Consider the following 14,877-nt stretch of genomic DNA (forward strand, 5'->3'; position numbering starts at 1 on the left):
AACCATAGTTTTTAATTTAACAAGAGGACTACAGAGAGTGTTTTCTGGTGTTGGTTCAGAGTCTTAAGAAAGTCCAGTGAACTGTCTTAAAGGTTTTCATGGCTTTTTATTCACGGTTGCAAAAATTGCTGTTGGAGTTCTCACTATTAAGCCCACATTTCTGGCAGAAAGATAGAGGTAAAAGAGAATGATATCTTGTAAGACTGATACTTTGTCATATGGTTACAATGTAACTAGAAAAGAGACAATAAAATATTTGATGTTGTTTTAAGTTTCCTGTTGTCAGTCCCTCAGTGCTTTCTGATATTAAAGGAAAAAGTAGATGGATATTGACCTGGCAACTATCAACACCTGTCAGTCTCTCTTGGATAACCAATATCTCTATAATCTCTTCTTCCCAGTAAAAAAATATATATATTCATAACCCACACTGTGCCATCTCAAGCTACTGCACCAAGATAAAATTACAATGATTTTCAGTCATTCCAAATGGACAGAATACCCTTCCTTATGATATCATGTCTTATAAGATGGATATTGCTACCAATATACCCAGATGTGACTGTGGAAGATACAGGAAACAAATAATAATATTTATACATTCCTTGGGTTGACCCTGTTTACACAGATGCATTACTATCAGAAAAGGTTGGTTTGGGACATTGGAATGAATTTACTTAATGGGTCTGTATGTAATTGGGTTGGAGGAAATTTTTAATTTCTACAAAAATTATTAGAATTCTACCTTATTCTCTTTTGTTAATTTTCACATGTTAACAAAGCTAACGTTTTTGTATAGCAGACAAGATCTTAAATCCTAACAAAACTCAAATTTTTCCTTTTTTTTTTTAAGTTTGAGAGCCTCATGTTCTCTCATGCTGCTTTAAATACAACTCAAAAAAAGGGAGCTAAATGGGGCAGTAAGACCAGACTTTTTATTTTATTTTATTTATCTTATTTTTAATTAAAAAATTAAAGATTGTATTTATTTATTTGAGAGAGAGAGAGCATGAGTGGGGCAGGGGGAGGTAGCTGCAGAGAGAGACTGAGAAGTATACTCCCTAATGAGCAGGAAGCCCGATATGGGGCTTGATCCCAGGATCCTGACTGAGATCATGACCAGAGACAAAGGCAGGTACATGTGCAAAATCCCTTTTTTCTGGGAAACAATACTTTACAAGAGATGTTTGAAAAAGTACTGGGGAATCAACTTTAATGGGAGATACAAAAATTTAATTGACTTTTGTAAAGCTACAGGGATCCAAATGATGGGAATCCCAGCCCGTTTAGGTTGTGGACCACAGAGTATTCTTCTCTGTAATATTTTATTTTCTTCCATGTCTACTAACTCCAGTCCAAGTTCACTGATCTCTTTTTAGATAGTGCAAAACCTGGCAAAGAATACCAAACAAGTGCCCAATATTCTACATTTATTATATCATTTCTAACATATAGAAGTGTGTTATCAAGGCTGGTTCTGTGAATGAACATAGTTATGCTAAAGTGTGTTTTTTTCTCCAAGAAATTAAATGCATGATTATCACACAATTATAAAATACTTGTGTCAAGAATTTTTATTCAAAAATTAATAAGAGAATCAGATATTAAAACTAGTTCACATGGTACTTTGGGATATAAGCAGAGTTGTGCAGCAAAAGTGCTCTGGGCCCATAATTTGGGTTATAGAATTTATGTTTTCTAATGAAAAATCATTAACTTGCATTATTGTTAACAAGAATCTTGTGCATTACCATCAGTTTTCTATATTAAAACCTGTTTCTCTACAGTTTGTAAATAACTTTGTCAATAGCAAGCTAATAAACGGTGTGACTCCAAAGGATTGAGATAATCTCCAGAGTTTCTGCTACATAATGCCCAGGACTCCATTGAAAGGACACCTAAGAATTAATTTTGCCCAAAAATTTGATCATTGTTTTCACTGTCCTAACCTATTTTCCAAACCTAGTCCTTTTGCTTCACCTTTCAGTCTGCGGACAACCCTGTATCTGATTGACTTGTTAATTCTGGGAATGTTTTGCAGATTAATTTGCTTGCCAGAGGTGGTTCCTCTAATTGATGTCTAAGAACCCTAATTAGTTAAGAATACTTTTTTTTAACATTTTCATTGCTATTTATTATTATTATTATTGCTAATATTTCTATTATAAATAATTCACAAGGGCATTTATCTGACAAAACACAAAGAGCTGGCTACTAGTAGAAAAAGTACATTTGACTCTGTCAGTGAAAATGGTAAAGGGATTTGAGAAAATAAGGCAAAGCACTGGAATCATGTGTTAAAACTTGAAATATTATAGACACATTTACTTAATTTCTAATACTGTTGTTGCTTATAATTAAATAAGATGTTTTCCATGAACCACGCATTACAGCAAATATGTTGTTTATACAGATTAAATTTTCATCAAAAGGGATTCCTGGGTGGCTCAGTTGGTTAAGCAGCTGCCTTTGGCTCAGGTCATGATCCCAGCGTCCTGGGATTGAGTCCCGCATCGGGCTCCTTGCTCGGCCGGGAGCCTGCTTCTCCCTCTGCCTCTGCCTGCCATTCTGTCTGCCTGTGCTTGCGCTCTCGCCCACTCCCTCTGATAAATAATTTAAATCTTAAAATAAATAAATAAATAAATAAATAAATTCTCATAAAAAAATTGTAAGTGTATTTTATTGTAGGATCATGATCAGCATTTTGCAGATGAGAAAAATGAAATTTGGAAATGTCTCTTCAAATCCCTCATACAATATCTGGCCTAGATAGAAGGATATACTATCACAATTGAGGAAGATAATTGAGATTACTTAAAATGATAAACTTTATTGTTTAGGGTTTTTTAAAAGTTTGCCACAGATTCAGATTCTTTTAAAATATGTATCTATTTTGTGTAAAGAGAATGCACTGAGAAGTAAAAAGAAAGTGATATATCAGTGCTACCAACTAATGGCTATACTATCATCACCTTATTTATGAACAATGAAACAGCATGCAATATTTAAATCAATTTAAATAAATTCCTATTTACTTTATATATTTATAAATTTCAATAAATTCCTATTTATATATAATTAAAGAAATTCCTCTAACAAACAGTATGTGTTGAAGGTTGCTAGCAGAAAAGTGTTGTACTACATGGAAGTAATCAGAAAATATGATCTAAAATTCTGCTTTCAAGGGCGCCTGGGTGGCTCAGTGGGTTAAAATTCTGCTTTCAAGAAGCTATAAGAGTAAGTACTGAGCATTAGCTATTATATGCTATGGATGAATAACTGAAATCTACATTTGAAACTAATGGTACACTATATGTTAACTAATTGAATTTTAAAAAGTTAGTAAAAAAAATACCACTATTTTATAAAACAATATTCCCAACAGGCTCTTTTGCTTTAAAATACTCACTTTGTAACGAGGGTCATTACTTTTGTCTAGCCAATTCTTACATCACTGTTTATCCCTTCTCTGCTTTATTCCTTCCCAGTATCAATAAAGGCTCACTTGGGGTACCTAGAAGCCATGAGAAAGCTTGTAATAGATCTGGCTGGCTTTCACCAGCAATTTGACCACCATGTGCACAGGGAAGTCTATTGATAAAGGCTTTATTGCAACACATTGCAAATACATGGATGATTTTGAATTCTCTTTCTTGAGGTCTTGTTTCATGATAATAAATTTAGGGTGGCTTATTGGAATGGATGTTATTAACATATTTTCATAGTTCTAAGTACATAGAATTGTAAAATAGATTAATGAATGTGGCATTACTCACAACTGTCCTCATTTTGAAATCAAATTACAGTGTACTGAGCTGAGGAGGCAAAGCAGATTTGGGATTATGAGTGAACTAATTTAAAAAAGTCTTAGGGGTGTGATCAGACTATTGGGTAATTCAGTAGAAAAATGTCAACTGATTGAGATTCTGTGTTCCCTGATTTCAGAGAGAAGTTAAGATAAATAAGTAACATGAGGAGACTAGGAAGCCAAACATAAGTGAAAATTTTGTGCCAGGGTGTGTATACATCTGTTTATCTTCTTGCTTTACCATTAAGGTTGTTCCTAGAGGAGAGTTTAAATATGTGTTGGAGCTAATCTCTGTGGATTACACAAGAAACCACATCCTACAGCTCTCCCTGAAACACCCCTTATGATTTCAATGTAACTTGGTTTTTGCATTTTTAGAAATAACAAAATACTTTGCAAACTCCTCTACTTTATTATTTCTACAAGTTACCACCACAAGTGAGTCAGCTGGCTCCACATTTTAACACAGTGACAGTCACAGAGGAATGGAGGAATGAGTCGAGTTATCAATATATGTGCTTTTAAGAAGTATGACAGGGTAGCAGCTATTTCCAGGAACCAAAACATGGGTCAGCAGCTGTGCAGGAAAAGTGGTGGAATAAATGACTCATTTCAGAGTTCTATAACATATTAGTTCTATAATGTATCTTCAGCACCCAATTACCCGCTTTGATCTAAAGATAAGGATTTACAGTTAAGGTCCCATTTATGATTTGACTGGTAGGGTCTGAAGAATTTTTACTATTGTTTTGACTATTACTTGAAACCTATAGTAGTACTTGGGATATGTGTTGTGTATTCTGTGAACATGTGCTAATTTTAGATTAGATAATTCCTGTCTCAAACCCCTGTTAATTTGTTTGTTTTTGATTACTTGTTAGTGGTTTCAGTAAATGGATATATCTGAAAAATAGCAAAGCCACTATTAAAATAAGTTATTATTATATAGAGCATGGAATTGCACATTCCTCCTTTGAATCCAACAGAGTTTCACCATATCCTTAACAATTTGGGAAAAACATGCTATTATTTTTCTTTATAAAATTTCTCCTGTTAGGCTGTGATGATTGTCATCAGCAGTAACTCCTCTGAAGGCTTTGTCAAAAGAGTTGAAAAACTTGGAAAGGTGTGAAGGTAGCTGTTTGCTGAATATAAAGAAAAGAGCATTGAAGTACAATTCACATTCTTACTTCTCCTTCTATGCTTTCAGATGTTTGACATTTGAAAATTTTGCTTCTAGAAGAGATGCCCTATATAATTCTTTTTTTAAAATTTTTTGTTTTTTATAAACATATATTTTTATCCCAAGGGGTACAGGTCTAGGAATCGCCAGGTTTACACACTTCAAAGAAACCCTAAGCCCAGCAGGAGAAGAGAAATCGTAATGATCAGAGCAGAAATCAACGAAACTAGGAGCTGGTTCTTTGAAAGAATTAATAAAGTTGATAAGCCCCTGGCCAGACTTATCAAAAAGAAAAGAGAAAGGACTCGAATAAATAAAATCATGAATGAAAGAGGATAGATCACAACTAACACCAAAGAAATACAAACTATTATAAGAGCACACTATGAGCAACTCTATGCCAACAAATTTGACAAACTGGAAGAAATGGATGCATTCCTAGAAACATATAAACTACCACAACTGAACCAGGAAGAAATAGAAATCCTGAACTGACCCATAACCAGTACGGAGATTAAAACAGTCATTAAAAATCTCCAAACAAACAAAAGCCCAGGGCCAGACGGCTTCCCAGGGGAATTCTACCAATCATTTAAAGAAGAACTAATTCCTATTCTCCTGAAACTGTTCCAAAAAATAGAAATGGAAGGAAAACTTCCAAACTCATTTTATGAGGCCAGCATCACCTTGATCCCCAAACCAGACAAGGATCCCATCAAAAAAGAGAGCTATAGACCAATATCCTTGATGGACACAGATGCGAAAATTCTCACCAAAATACTAGCCAATCGGATTCAACAGTACATTTAAAGGATTCTTCACCACGACCAAGTGGGATTTATTCCAGGGCTGCAAGGTTGGTTCAACATCCGCAAATCAGTCAATGTGATACAACACATCAATAAAAGAAAGAACCAGAACCATATGATACTCTCAATAGATGCTGAAAAAGCATTTGACAAAGTACAGCACCCCTTCCTGATCAAAACTCTTCAAAGTGTAGGGATAGAGGGCACATACCTCAATATCATCAAAGCCATCTATGAAAAACCCACTGCAAATATCATTCTCAATGGAGAAAAAGTGAAAGCTTTTCCACTAAGGTCAGGAACACACCAGGGATGTCCATTATCACCACTGCTATTCAACATAGTACTAGAAGTCCTAGCCTCAGCAATCAGACAACAAAAGGAAATTAAAGGCATTCAAATCAGCAAAGAAGAAGTCAAGTTATCATGCTTTGCAGATGATATGATACTATATGTGGAAAACCCAAAAGACTCCACTCCAAAACTGCTAGAACTTGACAGGAATTCAGTAAAGTGTCAGGATATAAAATCAATGCAAAGAAATCAGTTGCATTTTTCTACACCAACAACAAGACAGAAGAAAGAGAAATTAAGAAGTCCATCCCATTTACAATTGCACCCCAAACCATAAGATACCTAGGAATAAACCTAACCAAAGAGGCTAAGAATCTATACTCAGAAAACTATAACGTACTCATGAAAGACATTGAGGAAGACACAAAGAAATGGAAAAATGTTCCATGCTCCTGGATTGGAAGAATAAATATTGTGAAACTGTCTATGCTACCTAAAGCAAGCCCTATATAATTCTTACTTTAAGGAACAAGTTGCTTTTATAATTTTTAAATTATTCTACCATTCAAGTATTTTCATTTAAATTAAATTCAATATCATTTAAAAAATAATCAAAAGTGCAGCCAGTATTCAATTCCTGGGCTAAATAATTTTAGAAAGCTTTGTGTTATTGAACCTACAGGGTTTTTCTGTAGTTTTAACTCTTTCTTTCTGTGATTTTTCCCATTAGTCACGTAAGTGACTGCAATATAACAGACATTGAGGATAAAGAAGGACTGAATAGAACAATCCTTGGCCTCATGAAGTTGAGAATCTAGCAAGGTAGTCAAACAACTCAATCATTCAGAGACAATTTATTGAGTGCCTGGCCTAAGATGAGCACAACAAAACCCCAGCTCAGAGGAATCATTTTAATGTGAGAGATAGATAATAGGTAAGCCAACTTAAAAAAAATTGTACTGGTTTTTCTTTAATAGTGATGCATATTTGAACTAAATAAGCACATTTTAAAAAGAGCAGTGATTGAGAAGAAGAGGTTTTTTAACTGAGTGGTCCGAAAAGGACTCCCTTAAAAAGTCTGTTTTGAACAGATTTCTGAATAATATCAGCTATGAAGCTGTGTAAAGATCTCAGGGGTGGGTGATTTTTTCCAGTCAAAAAACTGTAAAGGCTCCAAAGTCACAATACAGCTGTAAGTTTCTCTATTAAAGTAACTTCTGACAAAGGATGAGAAGAAATAACTAACCCAGGTTTAAAAGAAAAGGGACAGACTTTCTATGGAATTAATATTTAATTAAAGCTCTAAAGGACAAAAATACACTAGAGCAAAATCCTGGTGATGCTGATATACCTAATGAAAGATCATAAACAAGGTGTGGGTAGCAAAGAGTGTGTGGGAATGTTGGTAAGCACAGTGGGGAAGAGTCATCCCTGAACATGTTCTTAAATGAAGCAATTCTTGTGTTGTTTTAAAAGGTAAATTGGAGTTTGTCTAAGTGATTAGAGAAGGATGCCTCAGCTTATGGAACTTCGAAGCCATAAAGATGTGATAAACTACTGCAGATATTTTCATGTATATTTGTTGTTGCTTCTAGTAATGGTGATCTAAAAACTCCTACTTAAGACAACTAAAAATCCAGACAAAATAGCTTTTAAAGTTAAAAATATCAGAATGATTATAAAAATAAGTGAGGGATTACTGGGCCAAAATACGAAATACAATGAGAGCCTAGAGATATATTCCCTGAAACCATTTTAGCTATGAGAGCATTTGAAACTGCTAAAACACACTGAGCTGTGTTTTTCATAGACTCTTGATACCAGAGAAACAAAATTCAAAATCCAGCAACAATCAAGTTTGAGGACTTTGGTACAACCCAAATTTAAGTTGAGATCCCCAAAGAACAAGGAGAAGCAGAAATAAGACTATAGCCTGCCTTGCCTTCTGTGTAAACTGAGAAAGTCAGTCACTGAATTTGGAGTATGATTGTCTTGTAGAGTCTCAGATATAAGAGAAAATCCTGCCAAGGAGGACCATACCATTATGATAGCTCTTAATTATCCCTACTCAATAAGAGTTTCAAATATAATGTCTTGAACATAGCAAAATGTAACAAAGCATGCAAAGAAAAATCATTAACAAGATTTGATAAACAAAATGGGATTAAGTATGATATTAAAATGATCAATAAAGATTGTAAAATGGCTTGATTACTCTGCTCAAAGAAATGAGAGGGGAAGCAAATTGAACAAAAAACTGAAACTAAAAATGATATTGAGAAAGATTTTATAAATGAACCAAATGGATACTCTAGAACTTTAAAGATATGACAGCTAATTTAAGATACCACAGGGGTGCCTGGGTGGCTCACTTAATTAAACCTCCAATTCTTTTTCCTTTTATTTAACACCTTAATTTTATTTTATTTCTTTCATTTTGGCTCAGGTCATGATGTCAGGGTTGTGAAATAGAGCCCAGAGTTGGGCTCTGTGCTGAGCCTGGAGCCTGCTTAAGATTCTTTTCTCTTCTTTTTCTATCCCTCCCTGCACTCTTGCTCGCTCGCTCTCTCTTGCTTGCTAATAAATAAATAAATATATAAATATATAGATAATAGACAAAGCAAAATAAAAGCAGATTATGGAAATAAATATAAAGATTTTGAAATGAAAACAAGTTCAAAATAAAATAGAGAAGACCTACACAGCTAAAAGTTCATTCAAAAATCTACTATTAAAGAAGTCAGTATGACACAATGTTAAGATATCAAAAGATTTGAGCATGTACTTTACAGAAAGGGTAATCCAAATGGCCACTCATATATAAAAACTGTTTATCTTTATTATGAATCTGGAATTAAATTAAAATTAAAATTAAATTAAAACCTAGAATGGCATACTATTACACACTTACCATATTGGGCAACAGTAAAAATGTCTTGCAAGAATGTGAAAGTATGACAGTGCCCATAATAAAAACATTTGAGGTAAGTTGTACAATATTTAGAAAACTTAACAATAAAAATAAAAAAATATTGGTCCATTCCTAGAAACACAACATGGAACTAAATGAATATTTTCACCAGGATATGCAAACAGATGATTATAGTTATTTCATTCATAACAGCAGATCAGCAGTGGTATATTTGCACAATGTTACATTAAATAAGAGAGAATATTAACAACCTGGGAGGAGGGGCTAGGTTGTTATCATAAAGAGATCTTCTATGGTGCTGATTATGTTCTATTTCTCAAAATCTTTAAGTTAAAAAAGTTTTCCAGTTTATATCTAGATAGATAGAGAGATAGATAGATAGATGATAGATAGACAGATATCCCAGAAGCTGCAATGCTAGGCTAGGACCAGGCTTTAAAGGGCTTTTCTATACTCTACTAAATACTTTAAGCCTTTCATTATATCATAGCTCAGTGTTCAAATCTCCATTGGTTTCCTCAGTTTCCTAATATTTCTCTTAAGGTGACCTGATCTAGACTTTTGATCACCTTTGTCTAAATATTTCTATTTTAACAAAGTCCTTTTTAACACTCAGAGACTGAAACTTAGAAAAATACTCTGTTATCTCACTAGAGTGGAAAATATATAGTTACCCATTAACTAATGATATCCATGTCTACATTAGATCCATGACATTTTTAATTCTTGGGAGCTTTTGGTTAAATGAATTTTTTAAGCTTCCTTTAAATGAAGCTTTAAGCCACCACCACATGAATAAAATTGAAGAACTAAATGAAAACAAGCCAAGTATTTACAGAGTAATAGAATGTGCAGTGGAAAGAGTACAATTCTGAAATCATAAAGCCTAAATTAGTGTGATGCATCTTTACTAGCCATGTAATCATAAACCAGTTATCTAAATTGTGTTTCCTCGGTTTTTTCACCCATGAAATGGTGATGATAATACTTATTATGCAGAGTTGTTGTGTGGCTGTAATGAAGCATGGAGCATGAGAGTCTCATATTCCATGCTAAAATGATAGCTATTTTTATACTTATAATAATTCTAATAATAGTAATTAAATTGTTCAAAATGATAATATTCATTTATATTGAGGCATTGTATTGACTATTCATAGACACATTTACCAAAATAAATTTCATTTTACTTTACCCCCCCTGAGGATATATATTTTCTAATTCAATATGAATCTCATTATGAATAATAATTATCATGATAAATATGCTGATTTTTCTTCTATTTATTTTTAGGGAAGTATCCTAAACTGTTGAACATAAAGAAACTTAAGCAAGTCTGTCTTATTCAAAATTTGCATGCTGCTTTCTTATGAAACTAGATTATAGAGTTGTATGAAATAAATTCATGCAGTTAAGATATTTATGTTTGGAAAACTGGGTGGTCAGTTTAGTATCTCAAAAGAAGATTTTAAATTTAAACCTTAAAAATGAGCTCTTTCAGCCTTATTTATAGACCATCCTTCATGCTTCATAAGTATTCCTTCATTGTAAACTAAGTAATAGTTTTTGTCACAGTGTATATAACTAAAATGGATTTTATATTCTATTATTTCAGAGTTAGTTGCAGTTTCTACTTCCTTACTTCCTTTTTTGAAAAATAGATTAATTCTACAAAAAGTTTTTTCCAGCTTTATTGAAAAATAATCGACATATTATAATTTGTAAATTTAAGAAATGATTTCTTATAACATTGCAAACTTTTAACATTGTGTAAATTTTGTACAATTTGATAAATTGGTATACATCTGTATTGCAATATAATCTACATAAAAATGTTAATACATCTACTATCTCATATAGTTGCCACTGTTTTTATGCATGTATCGTAAGGAATTTTAAGATCTACTCTCTTAGCAACTTTTATGTATATAGTACAGTAGAGATAAACTTCAGAGTTCTTGTGGGTTTTGTTCCAGACCACCTCAATAAAGAGATTATCTCAATAAACTAAGTCAAATTATTATTGTTTTTTTGGTTTCCCAGTGCATATAAAAAAATAAACACTATACTGTACTGTTCAAAAGCATTATGTCTTTAAAGAAAAACAATGTATATACCTTAAGTAAACTAGTTCTGAGTTTTTAGTGGGTCATAATTACTGATCACAGATCACCCTAATAAATACAATAATAATGAAAAAACTTGAAATATTGCAAGAATTACCAACATGTGACAGAGAGACACAAAATGAACAAATGTTGTTAGAAAAATGGAGGCAGCAGACCTTTTTTATACAAGAATCCTATAAAATTTCAACTTGTAAGAATGTGATATATGCAAAGTTTAATAAAGGGAAGCACAATAAAAAAGTATGTATATATTATTAACTATGATCATCATGCTGTACATTAGATCCCCAGAACTTTTTCATATTATAGTTGCAAGTTTGTACCCTTTGACCACCTTACTCCACCCCAGGTTCACCCCTTGTCAACTCAACTCTAAGTTTCTATTAGTTTGCCTTTTCTTCAGATTCTGTATGTAAGGGATATCATAATACATAAATTTAAAAAATATATAAAATCTTTGAAATATTTCACTTAGTATAATACCTTCAAGATCCATCCATGCTGTTGTAAATGGCAGTATTTCTTAATTTTTCATGGTTAAGTAGTAGTATTCCATAGTATATATTTACCATACTTATTTTATTCATTCATCCATTAATGGATACTGAAGCTATTTCCATCTCTTGCTTAGAGTTAATAATTTTATAATGAACATAAGAGTGCAGATATGTCTTCGAATAGTGACTCCGTTTCCTTTAGATATATACCTAGAAGTGGGATTACTGAATCATATGGTAATTTTACTTTTAATAATATGAATCATCTCCATACTGTTTTCCATACAAATTTATATCCCTATCACAGTGCATAAGTTCCCCATTTTCCCCAATATTTAACAAAATTTTTAGTTTTAATTTTTTGGTAGTATATATTCTAATAGGTAGTAATATCTTGCTGTGTTTTCCAGAAGTAAACAACAACAACAACAACATAATGACTTTGCCCTGAGTTTTTACATTGAGCACTTTTTAATGCTCCTGTTGGTCATTTATATAACTTTTTGAAAAAAAAAGTCTATTGAGATCCTTTTGCTATTTTTTAAATTATATATTTTTTTCTATTTGTATCTGTTGGTTATTAACCTCTTTTCAGATATAAGATTTGTAAGTATTTTCTTCCATTCTGTGGATTGTGTTTTTATTCTCTCTCTCTCTGTCTCTCTTTTTCGGCAATTCAGAAACTTTAGTTTGATGTAATACCATTTATTTATTTTTGGTTTTTTACTTGTGTTTTTGGTCTGGTATCCAAAAAACTATTGGCAAGACCAATGTCAAGGAGAATTTTTCCTATATTTTCCTTTAGGAAATTTAGTTTCATGCATCACATTTAAGTCTTTAATCTATTTCAAGTTAAGATTTATGAGTGATATAAGGCTCCAGTTTCATACTGTTTTATGTGACTATTCAGTTTTAAATATCATCTATTGAACAGACTATCCTTACCCATTACATATGTTGGCCCCTGTCAAATATTAGGTGACTGCATGAAAGGATTTATTTCTGGACTCTCAATTCTGTTCTACTTGTTTATTGGTCTGTTTTTATGCCAGTATACTTTACTGTTTTGAGCTTGAGGGCTTTGTAGTATAATTTCAAATCAAGAAGTGTAATTTCTCTTCTTCATTCTTTCTCAGAACTGCTTTGATTATTTGTTGTCTTTTATGGTCTCATATAAATTTTAGGATTCTTTACTTACTTCTGTCAAAAAATAATATTGGATTTTTTTTAAAAGATTTTTTATTTATTTATTTGACAGAGAGAGATGACAAGCAGGCAGAGAGGCAGGCAGAGAGAGAGGAGGAAGCAGGCTCCCTGCTGAGCAGAGAGCCTGATGCAGGGCACGATCCCAGGACCCTGGGATCATGACCTGAGCCGAAGGCAGCGGCTTAACCCACTGAGCCACCCAGGCGCCCCTAACTTTGGATTTTTGATAGGAATAGAATTTACAGATGGTTTCCGGTAGTATGGACATTTTAACAATGTTAATTCTTACCGTTCATAAATATGGGCTATCTTTCCATTTGTATCTCCTTCAATTTCTTTATCAATGTCATAGTTTATGGGGTACAGATCTTTCATCTTCTTAGTTAAAACTTTTCCTAAGTATTTTATTATTTTTGATGCTATTGTGAATTAGATTGTTTTTCATCATTAGAGTGTAAAAATGCTCCTGTCTTGTGCTTACTTTGGCAGCACATATACTAAAATTGGAATGATGCAGAGAAGATTAGCGTGATCACTGAACAAGGATGACATGAAAAACTGGGAAGCATTCCACATTAAAAACAAAACAAAACAAAACAAAATTCTTGTCTTTTATATATTGATCTTGTATTTGGCAGCTTTACTAAATTTGTTTATTCAAATATTTTTGTGACGTTTTTAGGATTTTTTTACATGTAAGTTCATGTTATCCAAAAAAGGAAAATTTTATTTCTCCTTTTTTTTTTTGGAGTCTTTTATTTCTTTGTGCTCCTTGTTTCTCTGGCTAGGACATCCAGTACTATGTCAAATGAGAGTAGTGAAAGTGGACACACTTGTCTTGTTTCTGATCTTTAAGGTGAAAACTTTCAAACTTTTTTGATTGAATATGAGATTAGCTCTGGGCTTGCAAAATGTGTTTTTTAATTGATTTTTTAAAATTTTTTATAAACATATAATGTGTTTTTATCCCTAGGAGTACAGGTCTGTGAATCACCAGGTTTACACATTTCACAGCACTCACCATAGCACATACCCTCCCCAATGTCCATACCCCCACCCTCCTCTCCCAACACACCTCCCCCCAGCAACCCTCAGTCTGTTTTGTGAGATTCAGTGTTTTATGGTTTGTGTCCCTCCCAATCCCATCTTCTTTTATTTTTCTTTTCGTACCCCCCAAACTGCCTATGTTGCATCTCCACTTCATCGTATCAGGGAGATCATATGATAGTTGTCTTTCTCAGATTGGTTTATTTCGCCAAGCATAATACCCTCTAGTTCCATCCACGTCATCACAAATAGCAAGATTTCATTTCTTTTGATGGCTGCATAGTATTCCATTGTACATATATACCACATCTTATTTATTGATTCATCTGTGGAAGGACGCTTAGGTTCTTTCCATAGTTTAACTATTGTGGACATTGCTGCTATAAACATTTGGGTGCATGTCCCCCTTCAGAATGCCACGTTTGTATATTTAGGGTATATACCCAGTAATACAATCACTGGGTCATAGGGTAGTTCTATTTTCAGCTTTTTGAGGAACCTCCACGCTGTTTTCCAGAGTGGTTGCACCAGCTTGCATTCCCACGTACAGTGTAGGAGGGTTCCCCTTTCTCCACATCCTCGCCAGCATCTGCCATTGACTGACTTGTTCATTTTAGCCATTCTGAAAGGTGTGAGGTGGTATCTTATTGTGGTTTTGATTAGTATTTCCCTGATGCCGAGTGATGTGGAGCATATTTTCATGTGTCTGTTGGCCATTTGGATTTATTCTTTGCAGAAATGTCTGTTCATGTCTTCTGTCCATTTCTTCATTGGATTATTTGTTCTGAGGGTGCTGAGTTTGATAAGCTCTTTATAGATTTGGGATACTGGCCCTTTATCTGGTATGTCATTTGTAAATATCTTCTCCCATTCTGACAGTTATCTTTTGGCTTTGTTAACTGTTTCCTTTGCTGTGCAAAAGCTTTTTGATCTGATGAAATCCCAATAGTTCATTTTTGCCCTTGCTACCCT

General features: G+C 33.3%; 1 non-coding gene across 1 annotated transcript; it reads left to right on the forward strand.

The window, feature by feature from the left end:
- The first annotated feature begins 13,331 nt into the window (after positions 1-13,331).
- Positions 13,332-13,438, forward strand: LOC131822303 (U6 spliceosomal RNA). Its single transcript, XR_009350182.1, has one exon. It is a non-coding gene; the product is annotated as a U6 spliceosomal RNA (small nuclear RNA).
- The last annotated feature ends 1,439 nt before the right edge of the window (positions 13,439-14,877 follow it).

The sequence above is a fragment of the Mustela lutreola genome, chromosome X, assembly GCF_030435805.1.
Source record: "Mustela lutreola isolate mMusLut2 chromosome X, mMusLut2.pri, whole genome shotgun sequence".
Lineage (NCBI taxonomy): Eukaryota > Metazoa > Chordata > Mammalia > Carnivora > Mustelidae > Mustela > Mustela lutreola.